Source organism: Anomaloglossus baeobatrachus, chromosome 4 (genome assembly GCF_048569485.1).
Source record: "Anomaloglossus baeobatrachus isolate aAnoBae1 chromosome 4, aAnoBae1.hap1, whole genome shotgun sequence".
Classification (NCBI taxonomy): Eukaryota; Metazoa; Chordata; class Amphibia; order Anura; family Aromobatidae; genus Anomaloglossus; species Anomaloglossus baeobatrachus.
The window spans coordinates 452439160-452460272 of record NC_134356.1 but is presented as its reverse complement, the minus strand read 5'-3'; the positions used below and the strand labels follow the sequence as shown (position 1 = coordinate 452460272).

At 45.5% G+C, this 21113-nt stretch overlaps 1 protein-coding gene across 1 annotated transcript in view; it reads right to left on the bottom strand.

The window, feature by feature from the left end:
• Positions 1 to 9822, bottom strand: part of LOC142302502 (uncharacterized) — a 79804-nt gene extending 69982 nt beyond the window's left edge. Inside the window, exon 1 of the mRNA XM_075343582.1 lies at positions 9760 to 9822. The gene's annotated coding sequence lies outside the window, so the exon portion shown is untranslated. The remainder of the gene's footprint in view (positions 1 to 9759) is intronic.
• Between the last annotated feature and the right edge of the window lie 11291 nt (positions 9823 to 21113).

Genomic DNA, 21113 nt, shown 5'->3' with positions numbered 1-21113 from the left:
CTGCGTGTGAGTCTGCGTGTGAGTGTGCGTGTGAGTGTGCGTGTGAGTGTGCGTGTGAGTGTGAGTGTGAGTGTGCGTGTGAGTGTGTGTGTGTGTGAGTCTGAGTGTGTGTGTGTGTGAGTGTGCATGTGAGTGTGCGTGTGAGTCTGAGTGTGCGTGTGAGTCTGAGTGTGCGTGTGAGTCTGAGTGTGCGTGTGAGTGTGAGTGTGAGTCTGTGTGAGTGTGCGTGTGTGTGCGTGTGCGTGTGAGTGTGCGTGTGAGTGTGCGTGTGAGTGTGCATGTGCGTGTGAGTGTGCATGTGAGTGTGCGTGTGTGTGTGAGTCTGAGTGTGTGTGTGTGTGAGTGTGCATGTGAGTGTGCGTGTGAGTCTGAGTGTGCGTGTGAGTCTGAGTGTGCGTGTGAGTCTGAGTGTGCGTGTGAGTCTGAGTGTGCGTGTGAGTCTGAGTGTGCGTGTGAGTCTGAGTGTGCGTGTGAGTGTGAGTCTGTGTGAGTCTGTGTGAGTCTGTGTGAGTGTGCGTGTGTGTGCGTGTGAGTGTGCGTGTGAGTGTGCGTGTGAGTGTGCGTGTGAGTGTGCGTGTGAGTGTGAGTCTGAGTGTGAGTCTGAGTGTGAGTCTGAGTGTGAGTCTGAGTGTGAGTCTGTGTGAGTGTGAGTCTGAGTGTGAGTGTACATCTGAGTCTGAGTGTGCGTGTGAGTCTGAGTGTGCGTGTGAGTGTGAGTCTGTGTGAGTCTGTGTGAGTGTGCGTGTGTGTGCGTGTGAGTGTGCGTGTGAGTGTGCGTGTGAGTGTGCGTGTGAGTGTGCGTATGCGTGTGAGTGTGAGTGTGAGTCTGAGTGTGAGTCTGAGTGTGCGTGTGAGTCTGTGTGAGTGTGAGTCTGAGTGTGAGTGTACATCTGAGTCTGATTGTGCGTGTGAGTCTGAGTGTGAATGTGCATGTGAGTCTGAGTGTGAGTCTGAGTGTGAGTGTGCGTGTGAGTCTGAGTGTGCGTGTGAGTCTGTGTGAGTGTGAGTCTGAGTGTGAGTGTACATCTGAGTCTGATTGTGCGTGTGAGTCTGAGTGTGAATGTGCATGTGAGTCTGAGTGTGAGTCTGAGTGTGAGTGTGCGTGTGAGTCTGAGTATGAGTGGCGGCCAATCCGTGCGGGGGGGGCGGACCCGAGGCGAGGCGAGCGGCCAATCCGTGCGGGGGAGGAGCCGAGGCGAGGCGAGCGGCCAATCCGTGCGGGGGGCGGGGCCATGGCGAGCCCAGCGGCCAATCAGCTTTGTGTCACCGTAAGGACACAATTTTGGAGCATGACAGACAGACAGATAGACAGACAGACAGACAGACAGACAGAATAAGGCAATTATATATATAGATAAGTGATAACCTGTGGCTCCAACATGACTGATACACATTTGACAAGCTGAGTTGTGAGCAAAGAAGTTAAAAACAGTAGGTAACAACAGCAGGAGAAAAGCTGAGGCCTGGGGTAGATTTTTTACATTAGAATAAAGAAATAAAACAGTATACAACAGGATAGTTTTTACCTACAACCTTTATGTAATCATTAACACATCTGTACTTTTAGAGATATTTATCATGCAAAGAATGTAAAAGTATGTTGCAGATACAGTATGTCTAAAATGAATTTGGAAGAGTAATGAACATTTTGAACCCTCAGGTGATTCACAGAATTGTATAACTGAGCTGAGGAAATGTAAAATTATCATTTTATTCAATAAAATGTTGCTCTGGCCCCAAGTTTTTAATTTTTAAAAGGGGTAATAGAATTAAATGAATGGTACAATTTGTTATGGAATTTCTCCTGAGTATGTCACTACTCCATATATGGTTGAAAACTACGTTTGAGGCAAAGTGCGAAGCTAAGAAAGGAAGGAGCACCACTGTCAAGCTGCCACCAGGGGGAGCCGGAGCTCTGCAGCAGAAGACACTACACAGAGCAACAAGAACCAGGAAGTAGATACACAGTATGTGCTCGTACACTGCCTCACAGCACAGCTGGGGAGCAGAGCTGCGGGGCGTGCAAGGGATTGTCAGGCAGGCTGGGTCAAACACAGTACAGGCAGAAGGAGGACCGGAGGAAAGAGCAGAAGCGGAGTTGAGGTCAGGCCGAGGTCAGTACCAGAGGAAGCAACTGAGTGGGGAGGTAGGAGAGGGGACAGAGAAATGGGGGAACGACTAGGGGACGGAACACAGACAGGGCATGGGGGCACAGGCACAGACGGATTAGGATAACACTTACAGGACCAGCAATCACAGGCAAAGCAGCGCTAAGCTTATAGCCGGTGCTGGTTCACTGGAGATGTCAGTTTTTAAAGCATCCAAGCTCCGGAAGTGAGGCTCGGGAGAAGGCTCCGCCCCCTAGTCATGTGGATGGGGAGGCTGAACCATGACAACCACTGCGCTGCAGAAGTTGTTGGAATAGTTTGCTGATATCATGTCCCATTAGCAGAGCTCGAGAGGTGCCAGATCAGCAGACCTTCCATAATTCATGCCATTTTACAAACTACACCCCTCAATGAATTCATCTTGATGTGTAGTGAGCAATTTAACACCACAAGTGCTTCACAGAATTATATACCATTGGGCCGTGAAGAAAAAATTTAACTTTTATCATAAAAAATATGGTTTTAGCCTCAGAGTTTATATTTTCACATGGGGAAATGTGTAAATATAGCACCAACATTTTTGTCACACAATTCTCCTAAATGTGGCAATACTATATATGTGGCTGTACAATGCTGTGTAGTTACACGGCGAAACTGGGGAGGAAAGGAGCACTATTTGACTCTTGGAGCACAGATTTTCCAATAGTTTTCAGAGTCCATATACAGAGCCTCTAAATGCCAGAAAAGTAGAAACCCCCTCAAGTGAGACCTATTTTGGAAATTACACTCTTCTGGGAATTTATGTACTGGTGTAGGGAGAATTTTTATTACATGAGTTTTTTCCAGAAACAAGCAGCAATGTATGTTGCTGTGTGAAAATCGCAAATCCGCCACTGTATTTCCTAGTACATTGTAGTGCCCCTACATTGTGCCCAGCTTGTGCTTCTGGAGACATACACCCTGTAAATTAAGCGGGCTCTCCTCATTACAGTAATGCCAAAAGTTGACACTAAATATGGTTTAGGCCAACTGTGGGGCTTAGGAGGGTGGCATTTTGACTTGGGACCACAGGTTTTGCTGGATTTCTTTTAGGGGAGAGCCTTTGTGCTACCAGTAACATAAAAAAACCCTATACAGTGGAACCTTGGATTACAAGCATAATTGGTTCCGGGAGTGTGCTCTTAAACCAAGTTACTCTTATGTCAAAGCGAATTTTCCTATAGGAAATAATTGAAACACAGACAATTCGTTCCACAACCCAAAATATTTTATAGAGAAGATGACAAGAGTTTTTCAGGTGCAAAAAAGGTTACAATTTTTATTAGACACAGTGGGGATAAACATCCAAAAAGTCATTAAAAACAGGTTAAAAAAGTAAATGACGGGTTACCACCACACTTAACAGTAACACAGGCTGTGGTGTGCACGTGCACAATATATAGATATAGCACTGTCACATATACATGGAGAACATGTGGGTATTATGTATCAACATGCTGTCACTCTCAGAGTCATGCAACCAGAACAAATTATGGTGCAGTACTGAGCACAGCTCATATTAAGTAAATGGTCCCACTGAGAACCCTGCGCAGACAGGTAATGACAATACCTATGGCACCATACAACAGCCCAGCTGGGTGAAGGAGGAGGGGGACGCCTCCTCGCTGATGAAGATTGTTAATCATTAATATCGAAACGTACGTAGGTGATCTTTCTGAGGCTCTTTTCCTGACGGAGTCCCCCTCCTCCTTCACCCAGCTGGGCTGTTGTATGGTGCCATAGGTATTGTCATTACATGTCTGCGCAGGGTTCTCAGTGGGCCCATTTACTTAATATGAGCTGTGCTCAGTACTGCACCATTATTTGTTCTGGTTGCATGACTCTGAGAGTGACAGCATGTTGATACATAATACCCACGTGTTCTCCCTGTATATGTGACAGTGCTATATCTATATATTGTGTACGTGCACACCACAGCCTATGTTACTGTTAAGTGTGGTGGTAACCCGTCATTTACTTTTTTAACCTGTTTTTAATGACTTTTTGGATGTTTATCCCCACTGTGTCTAATAAAAATTGTAACCTTTTTTGCACCTGAAAAACTCTTGTCCTCTTCTCTATATTATGTTAATGAGTTTGTGCTAAACGGGTAGGGTTCCAGCAGATTCTGGACCCACCCTTTATCTGCTATGGTACTTTTGAGTATTCTCTCCCTAACCCAAAATATTTACTGTATTTATACAAATGTATTACAGTAATACAAAATAATGTCCTGTTTTCATATAAAATTATTACAGTACACTAATACAAAATACTGCACTGTATAGTAACAACCATATAAAACAAATTAAACTGCTCGTTAGCTTACAATAGAATTGTGGTGTGTGATAGGTACAATACAAGCAATGTGCTGTACTGGTTATCAATAAGAAAGTACAATACTGTAACCATAAATGCAAATTGATAGATATGCTATATAGTATATACTGTACAAGTATATTCTATACAGTATACAGTACATATGTACAGAAATTTACCTCCAGAGCGGGTCATAGTTCAGTGAAAGGACAGAACCGGAAGTGTGCACGGTGAGTATTTGCTCTTATTGCAAATCATTGCTCTTAAACCAAGTTGCACATTTTTAGAAAGCTTTGCTTGTCTTGCAAAATGCTCTCAAACCAAGTTACTCTTAATCCAAGGTTCCACTGTATTTCTATTGACAGATGATGGATCGGAGTGGTGATTCATTGTTTTTTTTGTTTTGTGGACTGAGTTGAAGCTTTTATTGGGAACATTTTACATAAGATCACAATTATCCTGTACTCTACACTGAGCATTTACATCATAGTTTTCATCTATATTTTGGAATGACAGGATTCAGATGACACCCACAAGAGATCCAGTCACTAAAATGAGACAGCAGAGTTAATGCGGAGTCGTTGGGGTCACGGAATTCGTGACTCACATCCGGCCGCATTAGCGATGCCGTTGCGTGTGACACCGATAAGAGATTTTGCATCGTTGCAAAAACGTGCAAAATCTCTAATCGGCGACATGGGGGTCTATTCTTAAAAATCGTTACTGCAGCAGTAACGAAGTTGTTCCTTGTTCCTGCGGCAGCACACATCGCTGCGTGTGACGCCGCAGGAACGAGGAAGCTCCCCTTACCTGCCTCCCGGCTGCTATGCAGAAGGAAGGAGGTGGGCGGGATGTTACGTCCCGCTCATCTCCGCCCCTCCGCTGCTATTGGGCGGCGGTTCAGTGACGCTTCAGTGACGCCGCTGTGACGCTGCACGGACCGCCCCCTTAGAAAGGAGGCAGTTCGCCGGTCACAGCGACGTCGCCGGACAGGTAAGTATGTGTGACGGCTCTGGGCGATGTTGTGCGGCACGGACAGCGATTTGCCCCTGTCGCACAACAGATGGGGGCGGGTGCGCACACTAGCGATATCGGGACCGATATCGCAGTGTGTAAAGTAGCCTTTACTCTGAACGCCATCTGGCCTCTGTTCAACGATGCCCTTTTCAGGAATGCACAAAACTGTGGCCAAACACACTTTTATGCACCACTGAAAAGATTGACACTGTCGGATCATAGGTAGACACAGTCCACAATGACTCCTTCGACCTCATTATAGAAAATGTTCTGTTGATGGTTTCACCTGAATCACATATTTCAGAGATTTACACGTAAACCCTGATGTAAGCACTCGGCGTAGAGTGCAGAATAAATGTGGACCAATCCTTAGAGCAATCTTTGGGAGGAAGAAATAAATCAACAGCAGGTTAAGAATTACTTTTATTTATTTATTAAACTGTTCACTGTGAGGTATAAGTGATTAGACAGCTTTATTCTTTGGGTCATTGTGATTACAGTGATACCAGATTCATATTATTTTTTTTTATGGTGGGCCACTGTCACACACTAAAAATGTGGTTTTTGTTGTTGTTTTTTTTTTTTTACAAAAAATGGTTTTGCATCACCATATTTTGAAAACTATAATTTTTCTAGATTTCTGCCAACAGAGTCAAGTGATGGCTTGTTTTTTTGCAGGATGAGTTGTTATTGGTACCATTTTAGGGCACATTACATTTTTGGATTGTTTTTTATTTTGATTTTTGGGAGGCAGAGTGAACATGAAACAGCAATTCAGGAATTGTTTTATTACACTAATCACTGTTTGGTATAAGTACCGTAATAAGCCAGCTTTTTTTTTTCAGAACAGTATGATTACCGCGATATCAGATTTAAGCGATTTTTATGTTTTGCTGCTTTTACACAATGAAAACAATTTTATAAAAAGAATAATTGTTATGCATTTCTAAATGTTGAGATCTATAGTTTTTGTATTTCTTATTTGCTGACGGAGCGTATAGCAGCTTGTTTTTTGAGAGACAAGATGACGTTTTCAACTACGGTATATAATTTTTATTTCAACATTTTGATGACATTTTATATTCTTTTTTTGGCAATATGATGAAAAAGCATTGTTTTTTGCCACCTTTGTTTTTTATGCTGTTCACTGAAGAAGTTAAATAGCGTGACAGTTTCATAGACTGGGTCATCCCAGATGCCGCAATACCAGATATGTGTGCTTTTGTATTTTTGCTTTTACATAAATAAACATACTGTATGTATTGGTATAATGTTTTGTTTTTTTTCATTTTTTTTTGTTTTTTATTTTGTGATTTTTTTTAAAAAAAAACTTTCGCAATTTTTCCTTTATTTTTTTTTTACTTAAGCCATGTGCGCACTTTGCGTTTTTTCATGCGTTTCCGCAGCGTTTTCAACTGCAGCGTTTTAATGCAAAAAAGCATGCGTTTTGATTTTCAAGCAAAGTCTATGGGAAATAGAGATTTCTTGTGCGCACTATGCTGTTTAAAATGCTGCACTTTTTATGCAGAAATTTTATCAAGATACTTGCTTTTAAAGAAGCAACATGTCAATTGTTTTTGCCATTTTGGCAGCGTTTTGCTAACATTAGAGTCAATGAGAACTTTCAAAGCGCATCTTAAAGCAAAATCTTAGCGTTTTACATGCTTTTTTGATGCAGAAAACATGCTTTTTTGACAAAATAATGCAATGCATTAAGGGCATGATATGTCCCTTTACACACACATAGTCCAACAATTAAATTAATGAATATCCATAATTTAACGTTATTTTATGCATAAATATTAGAACAGTTATAATTTTAAAAATTTTTTTAAAAAATTGCTATTTTGTGTATGATTTTAATCATGATATTTATTATCTTTTCTTTCCTTTTTTTCAGTGTTTGTATGTTTTAACTTTATTTAGTAGTGTATTTGTATTCAAAACGCATCTGACTTTAAGCAAGGAAAAAGCATGTAAAATGCGGTAAAAACGCGGTCAAAACGCAGTAAATACGCAAGCTTATTTTTAGCGTTTTTGTGGTCAAAACCAAATTTGACAAAGACAATTTCTGCCAGAGGATGCGTTTAGAACTGCAACTAACTCAACTCAAAGTGCGCACACAGCCTTAGTCTTCCTATGGGTCTTTAACTTTTTTTTGTCTGAGGGCTAGTGTAATTTAATGTAATGCTTGTACATGGCAAGACATTACACCTGTCAGTGGTGCACTAACAGATTGTGTGTTAGACCCTGCTTCTGGCTGGGTCTAAGAGCCCACCAAACATGACAGACCCAGAGTTTATCATTTGATTTCCAGCTACCATGACAACCCTTGGCACCCCTGTGATTATGTCACAGTGGTGCCAGAGGGGTGTGAGTAGGAGCTCACTCCTTATCACAAACTTCTATATGCCACGATCGCTATTGACGTTTTCAACTATGTCATTTTTATTTCAACATTTTGATGGCATTTTATTCCCTTTTTTTGTGGCATGGTGACAAAGCATTGTTTTTTTGCCACAATTTTTTTTCCTTACGCTGTTCACTGAAACTGGCCTTGTAAACTGGGGTCTCCATTCCTGTTTAGTGCACTTATATAGTCCTGGGCTGGCCACCTTGTCTAATAGTATGGCCCTGTGCCCACGGGAGAAAATACCTGCGAATTTTCTAGATTTTTCAGAAAAATCCGCAGGTTTGCACAAGTACAGAGACTCCCCGTGTTATCCTATATGATTTGGGGTGTGCTGTTTCTATGCTGCGGATTTTGCAACTGCGGAAAAGAACTGCATGTCAATTATTCCTGCGGATTGTCCTGCAGATTTCCTGCCTTTCTACTATGGAGACACAGGGGAGGAATCCGCAGTACAAACGCACGAATTCTGCACATTTTCCGTATGTTTACCTCAACAATTCTGCATGAAATCCGCAATAATGGATAGCTGCGGATTCCATGTCGGCTGCTGGGTGACCCTGCGGAAATACCTGCAGAAAATTCCGCAGGTACATTTTCTTGTGTGCACAGGGCCTATGGGTGTAACTAATAGGCTGTTAGCCAGACACTGTGCACCTACATGTCTAAACGGCACCCCATACAAGTCTATTTTGTGTGCAATTTTATCACCAAGACAAAAACTAGTACTCTAGCAGGATGCAGCTAATCCCCCACTAAGTGGGGCATCACAGATGCAGGAGGAGCAAATCACACACACTTTCAAAAAATGGAGAGGGCGATTGCTGGATGATAAGACTGCACATGGCTTGCATAGAGTGCTGTTCACACATGCAGATGCACATTCACAAGCCCGCAGCGTATTAGGTGACGCCCATACTACTAGATCAGGTGGGCTGCCAAGTCGTACTCCATCTGTGCACCATACAGGGACAGGAACTCTGATATGCAAGGCCTAACAGAAAGGGACCTGGCTGCATCCTGTACAAAAAAATATGAGGTTTTAGTTGTTATTGTGGCCAGAAACCATAAAGGGACAGGAACTCTAATATGCAAGGCCTGGCCTGTGCGATGTTCGTTTTTGCCGCGTTTTTCCCAATGCGTTTGAAATCTATTGACTAGAAGGGCTCAAAACGCTGGAAAAACGCAAAAAGAATTGACATGCTGCATCTTGGGTGCATCTTCAAAAATGCAGCCAAGATACAGCCAAAAAAAGATGCCCAGTGTGGACAGCAAACTCAAAATCTAATAGACTTTGCTGGGAGAAGGAAATGTATGCATTTTGATGCATCTTTGTGACAACAAAAACGCACCAAAAACGCAGCAAAATATGCCCTGTGTGAACTTAGCCTTAGTGTTCACTGAAGGTGTTAAATACTTAGTTTCCCTATGGGACTTTAACTTTTATTAGTCTGAGGGCTGGAGTGAGATACCTTACACCTGTCCGTGCTGCACTAACAGATCGTATATTAGACCCTGTCTGAGGGCTGAGAGAAGGCGCCCACTCCCTATCACAAACTGCTATTGATCGCGACATATGGAAGATAGCAAAGAGTTAACATCATCGGGACCTGTTCTGCACCAGAATCCCGGAGCCTGCGGGACTCTGGGGGTCATTATCCCAGCCTGACCGCCGACAATAGAGAAATGTTGGCGCTACACAGAGCCCAGCAAGCACCAACGCTCATCTATAGTGGGCAGTTGGGAACAGGTTAATAAACAGTACACTGAAGATTTAGCATGAATAGAATATAGAAGCTTACACACATATGGGTTGCACACAAATACCTCGATTAACATATTAAATATGTGATCACACAGACTTACCTGCAGTGCAGGTATCACTGGACATTTTCACTGGACATTTTCATACACTTCTCTCAGCCTATATAGATTCGAAAAACAGTGAAAAGAAGAGAAAGCTTGAACTTGCTTCTATGGTTACAGAAAGCAACAAGTTGAGCTGCTCCCTTTTTTTGATTAACCAGTTCAGATTGTGAAACCAGGCAACTGTCACTACTGACTGTGGACACAATCCTCACCCTGAATAACAACACTGAACAGAACATGGCAGGGTTTCACTTCTTACCATTCATAAGATTCCTTTTTGAATTGGATATTTTTACGTACATCTGATTATATTCAATTGTAAAATGAAACTCAATTTAACTATTTAACTATGTACCAGCCTATAGCATAGTGGTTACTTGTTACAGAACTAGACATGCAGATACTAATATGAGTGCCTAAAAGAATGGGGGCGCACTCCGTTCTTATACGGTAGCAGTCAGGTCAACAAGAAGATGCAAATACGTGTTGTGATCTTCTGCTGTATGACCCATGACAGTGCATAATGTATAGAGTTGAGCGCGGTTCGCGGTGCGAGGTTCTCCAATTCGCGGCTCGAGTGATTTTGGGGGTTGTTCTAGATAGAACTAGAACTCGAGCTTTTTGCTAAAGCTCGATAGTTCTAGATACGTTCGAAAACGGTTCTAGCAGCAAAAAGACCAGCTAATTCCTAGCTGGCTTTCCGCTGTAATAGTGTAAGTCACTCTGTGACTCACACTATTATGAAATTTCAGTGTATAGTGTGCGGGAACAACGCATTCAGATCACTGCTGTATGTATAATGGTGATCGCCATTTTTTTTTTTTTTCCTTGTCTTCCTTCCCTAAGCGCACACGTGTAGTGGGGAGGGCCAGCATGTCAGCCAATCCCAGACACACACACAGCTAAGTGGACTTTTAGCCAGAGAAGCAACGGCATGTGTGATAGGATGTCCATGTCACATGTCCCTCCATTATAAAACCGGACATTTTCCTCCAGCACGCCATTATCTGCCTTCTGCATCCTTGGTGTCAGACATCACTGGCGCAGCTCCTATCGCCGATACTGCTGTATACGCTCCATACACAGCGCTGTACAGCATAGGGATCGCACTTTCTATCAGTCCTTTTAAGGGCTCATACCGGCAGGGTCAGAGCCATAGGTGACAGGTCCGTGAAAACAGAGTTTAACAGCTACACAAGATGACAGCGTCTGTGTAGCTAAGGTCAGGGATTTCCTCGCTGCATTTCCCCATTAGGAGGGATAGAAAGGCAGGCTTCCTTTCCTCTACCCAGAGACCCACAACCCTGCCACTGTACCCTCCTGCCCTTTGCACACTCAAACTCATTGTTACTAAGCCATTATACTAGCAAACACTGAGTGAACTTAGTGGCATCCTAAACGTGGCTGTTGGACTTCTGTATTGTCCCACAAGTGCAAAGATATTTGCAGCACCTCTGCCTGCATTGCACACTCAAACTCATTGTTACTAAGCCATTATACTAGCAAACACTGAGTGAACTTAGTGGCATCCTAAACGTGGCTGTTGGACTTCTGTATCGTCCCACAAGTGCAAAGATATTTGCAGCACGTCTGCCTGCATTGCACACTCAAACTCATTGTTACTAAGCCATTATACTAGCAAACACTGAGTGAACTTAGTGGCATCCTAAACGTGGCTATTGTACTTCTGTATATTCCTAGTAGTGCAAAGATATTTGCAGCACGTCTGCCTGCACTGCACACTCAAACTCATTGTAAGTAAGCCATTATACTAGCAAAAACTGCTGCAACTTAGTGGCATACAAAAAGTGGCTGTTGTACTCCATTTGTGCCCCACAGGTGCCAAGCTATTTACAGCACCTCTGCATGACATCCTCCTGCTCTGTTTTTAAAAGCTATAATAATAGCAAAAACTGCTGCAACTTAGTGGCATACAAAAAGTGGCTGTTGGACTCCATTTGTGCCCCACAGGTGCCAAGCTATTTACAGCACCTCTGCATGACACCCTCCTGCTCTGTTTTTAAAAGCTATAATAATAGCAAAAACTGCTGCAACTTAGTGGCATACAAAAAGTGGCTGTTGGACTCCATTTGTGCCCCACAGGTGCCAAGCTATTTACAGCACCTCTGCATGACACCCTCCTGCTCTGTTTTTAAAAGCTATAATAATAGCAAAAACTGCTGCAACTTAGTGGCATACAAAAAGTGGCTGTTGGACTTCTGTATTGTCCCACTAGTGCAAAGATATTTGCAGCACCTCTGCCTGCATTGCACACTCAAACTCATTGTTACTTACTAAGACATTATAATACCAAAAATTGAGTAAACTTAGTGGCATACAAGAAGTGGCTGTTGTACTCCATTAGTGCCCCACTGGTGCAAATCTATGTGCAGCACCTCTGCATGACACCCACCTGCCCTGTTTTTAATAAACTATAATGATAGCAAAAAATACTGCCATTTAGTGGCATCATAGAACAGGCTGTTGTATTTCATTATTGTCCCACTGGTGCCAAGCTATTTCTAGCACCTGTGCAGGACACCCTCCTGCTCTGTTTTTAATAAGCTATAATGATAGCAAAAAATACTGCCATTTAGTGGCATCATAGAACTGCCTGTTGGATTCCATTAGTGTCCCACTGGTGCAAATCTATTTGCAGCACCTCTGCATGACACCCTCATGCACATTTTGCTACGCTAATTTTATAGCAAACTCAGGGAATTCATTGCTGCATTTGATAATTCGGAGGGATAGAAAGTGATGCTTCCTTTAGCTTTTCCTTCTGTTCATAGACAGCATCTCCAAGTGCACACCTGAAGAGCAATTTCTCCTCCACGTTTAAGTGTGGAGAGGCAGCTAGTGCGCATGCGTGTGCCGATTTACCCCAGCTGCAGCCTAACTACAGTGTTTCGCCTAGTGAGTATGCTCAGCCTGACTGTGCCATTCCTGAGGCTAAGTCTTCATTTCGGGATACAGCGCATGCTCCCACACTTAGTGCGAAAAGCCTCTTTGCACAGGTACTTGCATTCCGTGCCGGGTCTAAGTCCTATTTTGTGCCTAGACACCATGCTAAAGCTGATAGTCTTTTTTCAGAGACTGTATTTCATGCAACTGAGCATGCTCAGGCACTTAGTGCATCAGAGACTAGGTCCGGTAATGAACTCTTTGGCCCTGCCCCTGATGTGGGGGGCCCATATAGACCACAGGGCATCAGGTGTCCTGACGATGTGGCTAGGCCACTCCCAAATGGCTTGCAGAGGCCCGCCCCTATGACTTGTCACCTCATTATTGATGGTCAGACGATAACTGGTGAGGTGTTTGTGTCGTGGCAGCCATGAGGTCATTATTGAAGTTTCGGTTCCAAATAGGACGCTAGTTATGCCACTCATGACGTGTCACTCTGCTTTTGTCTCCAGGAGGTGCATTGTGGTCCACCCTGGTTTGGGGCGGACCAAGGTTATAAAACGGGCTGGAGCCAACAAGGAGGTGCGCAGTCTTCTATTATGCTCCGAAAGAGCACACCTCCATGTGTTGAACCCATTGCGGTTTTAGGCCAGAGGTAGGCAGGGATAGGGCGTCGATGCAGGCCGCCACCACAGTTGGTAACGCAGAACGGTTAAGACCAGCTCCTGTCCTACAAGTCCTGCTTGTGCAGCCCAGTGGCATTAACAGGCCTGCTGCTGCTGATGCGCCTGCTGTCCACAGGTGTGGCCCCAATGCACACGGTCAGCGTACTGAATGGCCCCTGTGATGTTAACAGGGAGTTCCTGGGCTGGGTGGGCGTGTGGACCCTGTGACGCTAACAGGGCTCCCAGTCTCCAGATCCGAGTGCCGTCTAAATCGGTTCAGGCAAGTATTAGTTTCATAGCCACACAGATCTGTATCCTCCATCTAACCTTCCAGTTGCCAACCTCTCCTTTTCCATCTGGGAGCACGGTGGACATTGACTGCTGATGGGGATATATACCTTTCTCTTTCTTTTCTTATTAATTTTCGTTATATAGCGGTAACATAGTATATATCACCTTATCCAAATCTGCCAGTCCCACCGTAACAGATGGTGTTTCTTCATCAAATGTTACTTTTGCTTAACCAACAAACCCACGGACAAAAACTTTTTTCCCCTTTCCAACACACCTGTTCCCCTTTCCACCAGCATCTGTCCTTTTTGAACTCATTTGGTATATGACCAAAAGTGCAACTCTGCAGGGACACCATACTCAATGCCATCTCAGCACAGCAGCCAGCCCTCGGTCCCTCAGATGTGGACAAGTAAAAGACCATTTCCTCCTATCCATGACAAAGCATTGAGATTCACTCTGTGCAGCACTGGTGTTTACTGGAAAAGCAGATCTAAGAATCCGTACCACCTTCTGCAGATACTCCTGTATACGTGCGTCCCTTTCTATGGCAGGAATTATTTCGCCAAATTTTGTCTTGTACCGGGGATCTAACAGTGTGGCAACCCAGTAGTTAGCATTACTTCGAATTCGTACAATCCGAGGGTCATGTTGTAGGTAGTGCAGCAAGAAGGCGCTCATGTGTCTTGTGCATCCAGGAGGACCAAGTCCTTGGTGTGTTGGTGGCAGAGAGGTGAGAATCGTGCCTCCTTCCTCTGCCCTCTCCCCCCAACCTCGCACAACCTAAATGTGAGCAAGCTCTCACTCATCTTCTGAGTCTTCCATGCCCATCGCAGTTCGTCCTCCATTTCTTCATGGGCTCCTGCACCTTCCTCAACAATTTTTGCAGATACTATGCGCCCTTGTTAATCCCTCTCCCCCACCGTCCCTTGACTTCCGCCTAGGTGCCGCTCACCGTCTGGACCTTGTAGATCTTATTATCCCTTCTGCATATGACTCCTCCTGTACTTCCTCCCCTTCCTCTTGGACCAACACCTGACTCCGAATAATGCATACAGTGTGCTCCATCTTGTAGATGACCAGAATTGTCGCGCTGAGAATGGCATCGCCAGTGCTAAAGATCTTCGTCGATATTTGTAAACTGTGTAGAAGGGTGCATAGGTCCTTGATCTGACACCACTCCAGCAGCGTGATCTGCACCACCTCTGGATCAAGTTAGCCCAGGGTATACGTCATACCGTATTTCAGCAGGGCTCTGCGGTGCTGCCACAGACGCTGAAACATGTGCAGATTCAAATTCCTGCGTGTCGGAACATCGCATTTCAGGCGTTTAACCGCCAGACCCTAAGACTTCAGGAGCGATGAAAGTTGTTGAGCTGCTGGGTGCGAAGGATGAAAGTGAGCACAAAGCAGCGTGCCCGCTGCACAAGGCCATGTAGACCGGGATGGTATTTTAAAAATTGCTGGAGAATCAGATTCAACACGTGAGCCATACAAGGCACGTGTGTCACATTGCCCTGATGAAGGGCCGCAGACAGGTTTGCATCATTGCCGCACACGGCTGTTAAGTCACCAACGTAGTCCACTCAATCAATTTGTACTCCGGTCGCCAGGTGACAACGTGTTCCTTTCGTGCATAGTGCTGATGATGGGAAAGGAGTCGATGCCAGTGGCGCAGGTGGACGCAGGTTATGCTCACCCACTGGGCTGCGTTACCTTGACAGATGCAGAACCACAGGCTGAATGTAGGTGGTGGGTATCTCACAGATGAAGTACCATCATTCAGCTACAACCAATGGGAATACACCGCACCCTTTTTTAGGCCCCTCCTGTCTGCAGACCACTGCCAGACAAAGCTATGAACCTCTTGTTACTCTTACCCCCAGTTCAGTTTTATGATTTTGTGTGCTTGTTACCTGTGACTACTTTTCCTGCTTGCTGTTTATGTACCTCGTTGGCCGATCCGCATTTCACCTCTGCTTGTTTTCTGATTAAGTCCTGGCCATCCCATTCTGTTCCTCTTCCTCAATTAATGTTTTGACCCTGCATGACTACTATTCTCTGGAACTGCAGCCTTCCACAGGTATTGATCAACTTGGGTCCTGTGTAATTCCAAATCACTGTATAGGGGTTAAAGGGTTTCAGGGTTCTGGGTGTCCAGCTTGGTGAGTGGCTTCCCTCTAGCCTATCCTTTACAGCCCATCTGAGTGTGTCGATCCAGGCAGGCGTTACACCGTGCCCTGGTCAGAAGGCCATGTAGGCCGGGATTGTGTTTTAAAAATTGCTGGACAACCAGGTTCAACACGTGAGCCATACAAGGCACGTGTGTCACATTGCCCTGAAGAAGGGTCGCAGACTGGTTTGCATCATTGTCGCACCCGACCTTCCCTGGCTGCTGGTTGAGTGGAAACAACCATTGATGAAACTCGGTCTCACTCTCCAGAGCTAACCGTCCACAATTCCTCAGCAGTGTCTCACATTTCCCCTACATTTCTAAGTAAGCATTTGACCGCCTGATGGCCTTGAGCTCTGCTGCCAGCATAGTAAGGAGGTGTGTGGGATTCCTTGGGCGCAGTTACAAGGAAGGGTGGACTGACCACACAGGGTTTGGGCCGAGGTGGAGGACCCACACGAGGTTGAGGAGGCAGAAGCAGTGGAGGAACTTGTACATACAGAGGAAGGATTGACACACAAGTCGTGGGGACGGCAAGACTTGTACAGCAAACCCTTCTCCATCTCTCACCATAGTTACCCAGTGCCCAGTCAGCAACATGTAACTCCCCTGTCCATGCTTACTGGTCCAAGTATCGGTGGTGAAATGCACCCTGTCACACACAGAGTTTCTCAAGGAATCGGTGAGGTTGTGTGCGACCTGCTGTGGTAGCGCCGGCACGCCTTTCTTGGAGAAGAAGTGACGACTGGCCATCGGCTCTTGGGGCACTGCAATGGGCATAAGGTCTCGAAAATCCTCGGTCTCAAAAGGGTGTAAAGGCAGCCTTTCTGTTGCCAACAAGTTGCAGATGATGAAACTCAACCTCTTAGGCATGTCATGCCCTTCGAAAATCATGTAAAACACAGCGAGGGGACTCCAACCACAGTCTCCCTCGTTTCCACTAATAGGGCCACACACACCCCACTTGACTGGCATCACTTGATCCCCCTTTTCAAAATGAAACAGATGCTTTGCATGAAGCACTCTCAAAAATACGCGTGCCTTTCGCCTCCCCTGGATGACCCAGGGGAAGAAAAGTCCTCTGAGAGCCATGATTTGTTCATTTTGGTTCTTTTAGAAACACAGCGAGGGGACTCCAACCACAGTCTCCCTCGTTTCCACTAATTGGGCCACACACACCCCACTTGACTGGCATCACTTGATCCCCTTTTCAAAATGAAACAGATGCTTTGCATGAAGCACTCTCAAAAATACGCGTGCCTTTCGCCTCCCCTGGCTGACCCAGGGGAAGAAAAGTCCTCTGAGAGCCATGACTTGTTCATCTTGGTTCTTTTTTCAAAAGCGAGGGGACTCCAACCACAGTCTCCCTCGTTTCCACTAATTGGGCCACACACACCCCACTTGACTGGCATCACTTGATCCCCCTTTTCAAAATGAAACAGATGCTTTGCATGAAGCACTCTCAAAAATACGCGTGCCTTTCGCCTCCCCTGGCTGACCCAGGGGAAGAAAAGTCCTCTGAGAGCCATGACTTGTTCATCTTGGTTCTTTTTTCAAAAGCGAGGGGACTCCAACCACAGTCTCCCTCGTTTCCACTAATTGGGCCACACACACCCCACTTGACTGGCATCACTTGATCCCCCTTTTCAAAATGAAACAGATGCTTTGCATGAAGCACTCTCAAAAATACGCGTGCCTTTCGCCTCCCCTGGCTGACCCAGGGGAAGAAAAGTCCTCTGAGAGCCATGTCCACATTGTCAGTGGACAGACACGTGTGCTTATCTGCCAGCAGACCCCCAGCAGCACTGAAGACAGGTTCCGAGAGAACGCTGGCTGCAGGACACGACAAGATCCCCAAGGCGTACGTGGCAAGCTCAGGCAATTTATCCAGATTGGAAGCCTAAAATGAGCAGGGCTCAAGTTGCACAATAATGGCATCGACGTTTCCTTGCATATACTCATATATCTGTGTGTCCTCCTCTTTTTCCTTGTCCAGCTCTTTTGTTTTCGCATGAGTATATGTCCTTGTCACTTTCCCATGTGTTTGTGTTGTGAGTTGTTTGTCACCTTTTGGACACCTTTGAGGGTGTTTTCTAGGTGTTTTTATGTGTTTGTGAATGCCTGCCATTGTTTCCTATGCGGTTCGAGCTCGGTTCGTCGAACGTTCGATGAACCGAACTCGAGCCGAACCACGACCGGTTCGCTCATCTCTAATAATGTATACTGCCATGTGTCAGGCAGGGAGCAGGGGCAGAACACTACATTGGCTTATTCAGCATTGCTATGGGCAATCCTGTTACGAACCGGCGCCGTCATAGCCGCAAGCAGCCTGCTTCGGTTCCTGTTGCACCCAGGTGCCGGCTGCCGTTCTTCGCCGTGCCTCGGGTCATCCAGCTGGCTGCTCCTTCCACCATGTCTAAGTGTGGAGAGGCGGCTAGTGCACATGCGCACGCCGATTCACCCCAGCCAGAGCTTAAAGGCCCTGTCACACACAGAGGTAAATCTGCGGCAGATCTGTGGTTGCAGTGAAATTGTGGACAATGAATGCCAGGTTTGTGGCTGTGTACAAATGGAACAATATGTCCATGGTTTCACTGCAACCAGAGATCTGCCAAAGATTTATCTCTGTGTGTGACGGGGCCTTACGTCCGGTGTTTTGCCTAGTGAGTATGCTCAGCCTTATTATGTCATTTCTGGGACTAAGTCCTCAGTTCGGGCTACTGAGCATGCTCCCACAATTAATCCTAACAGCCTATTTGCACAGGTACTTGGACTTCGTGTTGTGTCTAAGGCGGGCTTTGCACGCTGCGACATCGGTAACAATGTGTTACCGATGCTGCAGCGATAGTCCCGCCCCCGTCGCACGTGCAATATCTAGTGAAAGCTGCCGTAGCGATTATTATCGCTACGGCAGTTTCACACGCACATACCTGCCGTGCGACGTCCCTCTGGCCGGCGACCCGCCTCCTTCCTAAGGGGGCGGGTCGTGCGGCGTCACAGCGACGTCACACGGCAGGCGGCCAATTGAAGTGGAGGGGCGGAGATGAGCAGGATGTAAACATCCCGCCCACCTCCGTCCTTCTCATTGCAGCCGGCGGCAGGTAAGGTGAAGTTCCTCGCTCCTGCGGCTTTACACACAGCGATGTGTGCTGCCGCAGGAGCGAGGAACAACATCGTACCTGTCGCTGCACCGGCATTATGGAAATGTCGGAGGCTGCAGCGATGATACGATAACGACGCTTTTGTGCTCATTCATCGTATCAAAAAGGATTTGCACGTTGCGATATCGACTGCGACGCCGGATGTGCGTCACTTTCGATTTGACCCCATCGACATCGCACGTGCAATGTCGCAACGTGCAAAGCTGCCCTAAGTTCTGGGATGTGCCTACTGAGCATGCTGAGGCAGATAGTCTGATTGCTGAGTCTGTTGTTCAGGCTACTGAGCATGCTCAGGCACTTGGTGCATTAGAGGCTGGGTCCGGTAAGGACATCACTGAGCATGTCCGTGAGGTGGCAAGTCCTGATAGGGCAGAGGGTGTCAGGTGTCCTGATGACGTGGCCACTCCGGACTGGCTCACAGAGGCCCGCCCCTATGATCTGGCACCTCACCATTGGTCGTCAGACGATGACTGGTGAAGTGTTTGGGGCGTGGCTGCCATGAGGTCATCAGTAATGTGGCGGTACCGGATAGGCCGCTGGTGATGTCACTGATGACATGGCACTCTTCTATTGGCTCCGGGAGGTGCCATTGTAGTCCATTCTGGGTTTGGGGCGGACCCAGGTTATAAATCTGATAGACGCCGTGCAGCTCAGTAGACCGACAGTCCTTGGTTTGGGGCGGACCCCAAGGTAACATCCCATATATTACCCCGTTAGCCACCACGACCAGGGGAAACAGCTGGTCACAACCCAGTTTTTTCGAGCCCCCACCAGGGCATCAGAATGAGCTAGGGAAAAGCACCAGGATTAATGCATCTAATGGATGCGGCACTTATGGAGTGGCTGCGGCTTGCTAATTTTAGGCTGGGGAGGGTCCAAGAACCGCGGACCTCCCTAGTCTGAGAATATCAGACCATAGCTGTCCGCTTTACTTTAGCTGGTGATCCAATTTGGCGGGGGACCCCATGTTTTTTGTTTTAAATTATTTATTTAATTTAAAATAACAGCGTGGGGTGCGCTCTGTTTGGATTACCAGCCAAGGTGAAGCTGCCAGCTGTGGTCAGCAGGATGCAGCCGTATGCTTTACCCGAGCTGGCTACAAAAGATAGCGGGGACCCCACATCTTTTTTGGCTAAATACAAGCATGAAAGGCACTAAAGGGTGCAAGATTACAAAATGCTGGGGAGTGGGACATTATATATGTCTTTCTCATCTATTATCTAGCTATCCCTCTATTCATTCATTCATTGATTCTTTCACCCATCCCTCTATCTCTATTTATCCCTCTATCTATCCCTCTATCTATCTATCTATCTATCAAGCCCTCTATCCATCTATATCTATGCATTTATTTATCTATCTAGCTGCTTCCGTTTTTTGCGGTCCGCAAAAAATAAAACTGAAGGCACACGGATGACACACGGTCCGTATATGGAACAGATGCCACACAGATGCATCCGTGAAGAGACGGGACCAATCTTTGTTGACCGCAAAAACGAGACGGTCGTGTGAATGTAGCCTTAGTTACAGCAGGGTATATGTTCATATTATTTTCTTCTTTGGTCTGTTTTTTTTTTTTACGTCTTATGGCCAGTGTGAACATGAGCTTACAAGCTACATGTACACACACTCATAATCCGGCTCACTTTTTTGTTGTTTTTTTTTGTAGTCTCTTGTACTCAGTACAAATAGGGTGTAGCCCCCTTCTCAGTGAGCTGGGCATTTCATCTAATGCTTCCCATAGTTGTGTGTCCAGTTGGGACCCAACCACTCTCTGCCCTTATTCAGATTGATGTCTGTGGACACATGGTGAGGTTTTAATATTAGAGAGTATAGGTACTGTCCCAATTGGGTATACCTTGTCGCGGTGGGATGACATTACGCTTTTTTGATCAAAAATAGTGTTTACTAAGTACCCTATGTTTATTTATATGCATTATGCTTCTATTTAGTTACAGCAGGGTTTATGTTCATATTATCTTCTTCGTTTTTTTACTTATAGTATCAAGTACTATTTATTACAGGTAAAAAAAAATTCCTCTTGAAATCTTACCAAGTATAGATTGTCTTATATAATTACATCAATCTAAATAAAGTTATTGTTAAGAAATATATATATCCAGAATTAGGTAAAAAAACATGGTAAAACTGATGCAT